Source organism: Phascolarctos cinereus, unplaced genomic scaffold (genome assembly GCF_003287225.1).
Source record: "Phascolarctos cinereus isolate Bilbo 61053 unplaced genomic scaffold, phaCin_HiC Scaffold_726;HRSCAF=1367, whole genome shotgun sequence".
Classification (NCBI taxonomy): Eukaryota; Metazoa; Chordata; class Mammalia; order Diprotodontia; family Phascolarctidae; genus Phascolarctos; species Phascolarctos cinereus.
Window position 1 is genome coordinate 128,854,713 of NW_027556098.1, and position 8,157 is coordinate 128,862,869.

Here is an 8,157-nt window from a genome sequence, read left to right on the forward strand (position 1 = left end):
GAGGAACAAAAGGCCAAGAATCTCAAGGGAAACAAAGAGAAAAAATTATAAGAAAGATGACTTACCAATACCAGATCTCAAACTATACTACCTTACCTAATGATGATTGATTACTAAGCAATCATCAAAACAATTTGGTAGTGGCTAAGAAAAAAAAGTGAAGAAGTACAGTAGCCTAACAGTTAATAAACTGAAATACCCAAGCTTATCCCAGTAGGTAAGAAGTCCGTATTCAACAAAAACTGCTGGAAAAACTGGAAAGCAATCTGGCAGAAAGTAGGAATAGAGCAACATCTCCCATTGTATACCAAAATAAGCTACAAATAGAAACATGACTTAAACATGAAATATGATAACATAAAGAAGTTAGAGAAGTAAAGAAGAAATTACCTTTCAGATCTATGGAAAGGGTAAGAGTTCATGACCAAAGGATTGAAATGATAGAAGATAAAATGAACAATTTTAATTGTTTAAAATTTAATTTTTTTCCACACAAAACAATACAGCTAAAATTAGAAGTTAAGCAGATGTTTGGGAAAAATCTTCATAATAAGTTTTTTTTATCAAGGTTTCATTTCTGAGATATATAGAGAACTGATTAAAATTGAAGAGAATGAGAGCCATTCTCCAAGAGATAAATGATGAAAAGGTAACAATAGAGAATTTTCAGAAGAAAAATCTAAGCCATATTAAAAAGTGCTCCAAATTACTAATAAGCAGAGAAGTACAAATTATAGCAGCTCTGAGTTTCATTCTTGCACTTGTATTATCAAAGTTGGGGGGAAAACAAAAGAAAAATAACAAATGTGGAGAGGCTGTGGGAAAATAGGTATGTTAATGCATTATTGGTAGACCTGTAAACTGATCCAACCATTCTGAAAAGCGATTTAGAATTTTGTTCCCAGATAACTACACTCTGATATTTTTTGACCTAGCAATGCCATATACCCCAAAGGGATCAGCAGCTATTTTTGCAGGGCAAAGAAAAATGCTTAACATGATCTGTTTCCCATAGTAAGTGTTTAGTATGTTTATTGACTGATTGAATGAACTCAAAATGGGGGAGGGGGAGAACTCATCAATTAGGAAATGGCCAAACCATTCATGGTATATAATTTTAAAAAATTATTTTTATTTATTTCATCAAATATTTCCCAATAGCAGGTGCATTTTAAAACAATTATTTTAAAAAGTATTGAATTCCAAATTCTCACCTTTCCTTCTCCAATTTCTCTCCTCTACTATGAGAAGGCAAGGAATTTGATAGCAATTATACATGTCACCTTATGTAAAACATATTTCTGTATTAGCCACATTGCAAAATAAAACACAATAAAAACAACAAAATAAAGAAAGTTTAAAAAAGTATATTTAATATGCATTCAGAGTTCATCAGTTCTCTCTTTGGAGAAGGATAGCATTGTTTATCATGGGTCCTTCAGAATTGTCTTGGATCACAGTTTTTATCAGAGTTTCTAAGTCTTTCACAGTTGATCATCCTTACAATATTGCTATTACTGTGTAGACTCTTCTGATTCTGCTCACTTTACTTTCCATGAAGTCTTCCTAGGTTTTTCTGAAACTGTGCTGCTTGTCATTTCTTATAGTACGATAGTATTCTATCACAATCACATACCACAACTTGTTCAGCCATTTCCCAATTGATGGGCATCTCCTCAACTTCCAATTCTTTGCCACCATGAAAAGAGCTGCTATAAATAGGTCCTTTTCCCTTTTCTTTGATTTTTTTTTTGGGGGGAAAATAGACCTTATAGTGATATGGCTGGGTCTAAGTTTATACACAGTTTTATAGCCCTTTAGGCATAATTCCAAACTGTTCTGCAGAATGGTGAAACTAGTTCACAAATCAGGAAGTGCAATGGTGTCCCAATTTTCCAAATGCCCTCCAGATTTATTATTTTCTTTGTCACATTAGCCGATTCTGATAAGTCTGAGGTGGTATCTCAGAGTGGTTTTAATTTGCATTTCTCTAAACAATAGTGATTTAGAGCATTTTTTTATGTGACTACTGATAGCATTGATTTCCTTTCCTGAAAACTTCCTGTTCTTATCCTTTGACCAGTTATAAACTGGGGAATGGCTTTCATTTTTATAAAGTTGTGTCAGTTCCCTATATATTTGAGAAATGAAGACATTATCAGAGAGATTTGCTGTAAATATCTTTCCATTTTCCTGTTTTTCTTCTAATTTTGGCTACATTAGTTTTGTTTGTGCAAAAGCCTTTTAATTTATTATATCAAAATGATTTATTTTGCTCCTCATAATTATTTCTATCTCTTATTTGGTCATAAAGCCTTCCCTCATCCATAGATATGACAGGTACATTTTTCTATGCTCCCTTGTGATATCACCTTTTGTGTCTGAATCATTTATACATTTTGCCCTTATCTTGGTGTATAGCATGAGACATTGGTCTATGCCTAGCTTCTGCAAAACTGCTGTACAGTTTTCCCAGAAATTTTTTGTCAAATGTTGAGTTTTTATCCCCAAAGCTTGGATCTTTGGGTTTATCAAACACCAGGTTACTTATGGTGATTTACCACTATGTATTGTTTACCTTATCTGTTCCACTGACCCATCACTCTTTTTTAGTTGAACCAGATTGTTTTGATGGTTACTGCTTTGTAATATAGTTTGAAATTTGGAACTGCTAGCCTGCCTTCCTTCACATTTTCCACATGGATTCCCTTGATATTCTTGACCTTTTGTTTCTCCAGATAAATTTTGTTACTATTTTTACTAGTTCTATGAAATAATTCTTTGGTTATTTGATTGGTATGGCATTGACTAAGTAAATTAACTTAGTTAGAATTGGCATTTTATTATATTGATTTGGCTTACTTATGAGCAAATAATATTTCACCAGTTGTTTAGATCTGTCTTTATTTGTGTGAAAGGTATGTACATTTATTGCAATACAACTGTGCCATAGGAAATGGTCATGGGGAACATTTCAGAGAAACTTAGTAAAACTTGTATAAACTGACACAGCATGGACTGAACAGAATCCGAGAGAAATTTATAAAGTCCAAACATTGTAAAGACAAGCAACTTTGAAGGACTTAAGGATTCTGATCATCACAATGACCAACTATGATTCTAGAGTGCCCATAATAAGTCATGTTACCCACCTCCTAACAGAGAGGAAATAGACTCAGAAGTCAGATTGAAACACATTTTTTTTGAAACACATAATGAAAGAATTAGTTTTACTTAACTATGCACATTTGCTTTAAGGGTTTTGTTTTGGTCAAGGGCAATAGAAGGCTTTTGAGAGGGGGAGAAAATATAATTTCATAAATGAAGAAAATTAAGGTTAATTTTAAAAACAAAGTTAATTTGGACTAGACAATCTCTAGGGTCACTTCCACCTCTGGACCTATGATCCTACAACTGTGTTATAAGGAATGTATTTACACAAGGTGTTAAATACTGTGGGAAGAAATACAACTGAGGAACACATATGCTGTGCAAAGCTGACTCCCAAGCACCATTCTGAAGTAGGTAAAGTATGAGCCTTTTCATATTCCCTTGCTATGTTCTTCCTTATTCCAGATACCCAGTAATAAACCTACTCTTTCTCCCCATCAAAGTCTGCCTTCAGTTTGTAGTACCCTTACAAAAGACATGAAAAATGCATCTATACATTTCAATGCTTGATAATAATTTATTGTTTTACCCTACCCAGGGGTATTTGCATTTTAACAAAGAACAAGCAAAAGTAAGCATAACAGGTTAAACAAATTTCCACATGCAGTTTCCCTGAAAAGTACATATTTAATGCTCAGCAGAATCCCTATTGATTGGCTGGCTACCGCTCACCCCTAACTGTATCCTGATTAACCAGCTCAGATATTACATAGATTTCCCTTTCTGAAAGGCAGTACCAGAAGTTTAAGTTTCCCCTCTACATATACACAGTAGCTGTTCATGTCCCCTATATGTGCAACCCTCCACATAAACTCCTTAGGCATGTCTACTCTTCCCATTGGATGATATGTGTACTTGTAGGAAAGTGTGCCCTAGATTTAGGAGTGGGCAACATTTTATTGGCACTTTTCTAAGGACTGGAAATATGGAATGGACGACCAGTGATTTCACAAGTACAAGGATCTCCTTCTACCAGTGGTTTGTAACTCCTAGTCTTAGAGAATTACGTAGAACACTTATTGACTGAATAAGGGTTCCTTGTTGATTGACACCAAGAAGTTAAGCAATAAAGGCAGTGTGTGTTACAGGTGGGACTTACATCTAGGTCCTTCTTGTCCCTGAGCTCTGTGCAATGCTGCCTCATTTTACAGATGAGAAAACTGAGTTTGAACTGAGAGGTTAAGGGATTTGCCCCAGATTGCACAACTAGTTAGTGGTAGAATTAGATCTCAAACCCAGCTGTTCTGACTGCCAGCAGTGTGTATTTCACTATAATATGCCTTCTTCTTTGTCATGACTAATTAGCATTTATTCTTAGCTGTTTTCACGTAAATTAAGTAAAACTGCACATTTACAAATGTTTTTCAGTTATCTTTACATATGAATAAAACTAGCATATGAGGCTGGTATGACGATCCCTGTTGTAGAAGCTAATCAGAATTATAGACCTACAACCTAGAAGAGATAAACAACCTCAGCAATGTAGCTTTATAACCCATAACCTCTAAAGTGACAGAAAACATCTTAGTAGTTAGCAGGACTTAGGACATTTTAATTTAGGCTACATTGTTCCTCTTTATACTCAGCCCAGCTCCCCTGCCAGATTCCCTGGGCAATGTGCCCAAGAAGACTGATTTAGGGTAAATTCCTAAACCTTTCTAACCTACAAATCCCAAATTTAGAGGTTATACAGATAATAAATCCCTGGACTAGGAACATCTTCCTGAAGCAATTCAAATCTTTCTTACAGTTGACCTTTGTGTGTAGGGACCATGTCCTTATCTCTAGTTAGGATAACAAGCCAGAATCAGAGGTTCACATGCCTCTCTTTCCCTACCCCCCTTACTATATAGTTGGAATCAAATGTCTTAATGTATGTAAAGCCCTTTACAAACCTGAAAGGGTTGTGAAGGTGGGCCAGTGGAAATGTGCCAGATTTGGAGCCAGAGGGCCTGGGCAGATTTATTCTACAAATGCAGGGCTGCTTCTATATTAGGAAAACTAGAAACTTAACCATATTAGTAACAAAAACATGATACTCATAGATTCAGCAAAAGCTTTTGACAAAATTAAATGCCGATTTCTGTTAGAAAACACTAGAAATTATAATATTAAATGGATCTTTCTTTAAAATGATAAATAGGATATATCTAAAACCAAAATCTACTGTTATTTGTAACAGAGATAAACTAGAATCATTCCTATTCCTAATAAATTTAGGAGTGAAACAAGTATGTTCAATGTCATCACTTGTATTTGACATAGTACTAGAAATGGTGGGTTTAGAGCACTGCTTATAGCAATAAGATAAGAAAAAGAAATTGAGAGAATAGCCATAGGTATATTTAAAAGGAATAGCAAATTGTACATAATAGATTTGCAGTTTGATGTACAATTATATATTTTTTCCTGTTCTACTATGTTATGGAAGTGCTTGTCTTATTTCTTAAGTTCAGAATGAAATAAATAAAAATTTTAAAAGAGAAGGAATTAAATTATCCCTTTTTGCAGATGATATGATGGTTTACTTAGAGAACCCTAAAGAATCAACTAAAAAATGCACACAATAACTTCTGCAAACTTATAGAACTTAGACAAAATATATGTAAATCATCAGTATTTTGATGTACTAATAAAACCCAACAGGAAAAGATAGAGAAATTCCATTTAAAAGTACCACAGAATTTGTGAAATACTTGTGAGTCTACCTTCCAAAGTTGAAACAAGAATTATATAAATGTAATTTCAAATAACAATTTCTAGAAATAAAGACATATCTAAATAATTGAGAAAATATTAGTTGCTCATGAGTAGGATGAGGCAATATAATGAAAATGACAATACTACCTAAATTAATTTGCTTATTCAATGCCATGCTGAACTACCAAAGATTACTTTATATAACTAGAAAAAATAATAACAAAATTTATATGAAGTAAGAAAAGGTCATCAATTTCTAGAGAAATAAGGAAAAGAAATGGGAATGAAGGGGGCCCAGCAGTGGTAGATTTCAAACCATACTACACAGCGGTATTTATTAACACAACTTAATACTGGTTAAAATATAAAGAGTTTGATGAGTAGAATAGATTAGGCACACAAATATTTGATTATTATAAAGAGTCCAGCTATGGGGATAAGGACTCTCTATTTGACAAAAATTGTTAATAAAATTGGACAGTACTATGGAAGAAATTCTATTTAGACAAATATCTCATACATTATACAAAGAAAAGCTCCAAATTGCCATATATGTGTGTGTATGTGTGTATGTATACACATATACAGATAAACAGATGTATGTATCTAGCTACCTGTGTGTATACATATATATATATATATATATATATATATATATACGTATCATATATGCAGTATGTAAATATAACCAAGATATAAAAGGTCACATTGTAAATTAGAGAAACAAATTTCAAAATGATCTATCAGATTTATAGATAGAAAGAAAGTTCATAATTAAACAAGAGATAGGGAGATCACAGAAAATAAAATGAATACTTTTAATTATGTAAAATTTTAAGTTTTTGCATTAACAAATCCAATAAAGCTAAGATTAAAAGGGAAGCAATTAACTAGAAAAAATATTTGTAGTGTTTTTCTGATAAAGGTCTCATTTTTAAGTAAATAAGTTCTCAAGAGCTGAGATCTAGGTTATTTATAGCCATAGGGGAAAAAATACTCCAAATTGCTGCTAAATTTAAAGAAATGGAAATTAAAGAATCCTAAAATTCTATCTGACACTCATCAGGGTAGCAAAGATGGCAAAAAAGAAAATGCTAAATGTGGGAAGGACTGTGGGAAAACAGGCACATTTATGCTCTTTTGGTGGACCTATACACAAAAGAGAACAAAGAAAGAGGAAAAGACCCTTTATGTACAAAATATTTATACCTGCTTTTTGTATTGGTAAAAACAAACAAACTGGGCACTAAGGGGATGGTCTTCATTTGAGAAACAGCTGAATAAGTTGTGGTATATAAATATAACAGCACTACTGTGCTGTGAGAAATGAAGAAATTGATGATTTCAAAAAGATATGAAAAAACATATAGACTGATGCAAAGTGAAGTGCAGAACCGGAAGACCAATTTATGTTATAATACCAATACTGTAAAAATGAATAATTTTGAGAACCTTTTATAATCCAAAGAATAAAATGAGCAGAATCAGGAGAACCATTTATACAATAATGGTACTATAAAAACAAACAACTTTGAAAGCTCTAAGAACTATGATCAATACAATAACTTTCATGATTCCAGAGGACTGATAGTGAAACATATTATCCAATACAGAGAGGCAATTGATTCAGGTTACAGGATAAGGCACATGTTTTTGTGTACAGCCATTAGAGGAATTTGTTTTGCTTGACTAGATTATTTTTGTAAGAAATTTGTTTTTTCTTTTCTTGTCTTTTTATTTGGGTTGGGGCAAGGAGAAAGTAGATTTCTGTTTATTTTTTTTTAATGGAGAGGTGGGGGTGGTAACAGATGTGAAATGTTGAATGCACTTTCAAATGGTGTCACTGTATTATTATTTTTACTTAATTGTTTTACTTTATTACAAGATAACCTTCAAGAAGTGGGAGTAATCTGTAAATGTTTGCAACATAGAAACAAAACACATCAACAAAACTTAAGTACATTGGTAATTTTTTTTCCAAAAAAGTATATGGACTCTGCTTCTTATTGCCTGTTTGACATTGGACAAGTCCCTTAACCTTTCTGGGTTTCAGGTTTTTTTTTTTTGTTGTAATCTATAAAATAAAGGATAATGCTGTAGATTACCTTTAAGATAACTTCAGGTTTTATGGTCCTCTGAACTTAGAAAACTTTCCTCTCACCCTCCCCCAAACACATAGCTACATAGAATATAGAGCAGGGGTTCGTAATATTTTTTAATCACGGAACCCCTTGCCAATCATATGAAGCCTAAGAACCACTTCTCTGAAAGATGTTTTTAAATGTA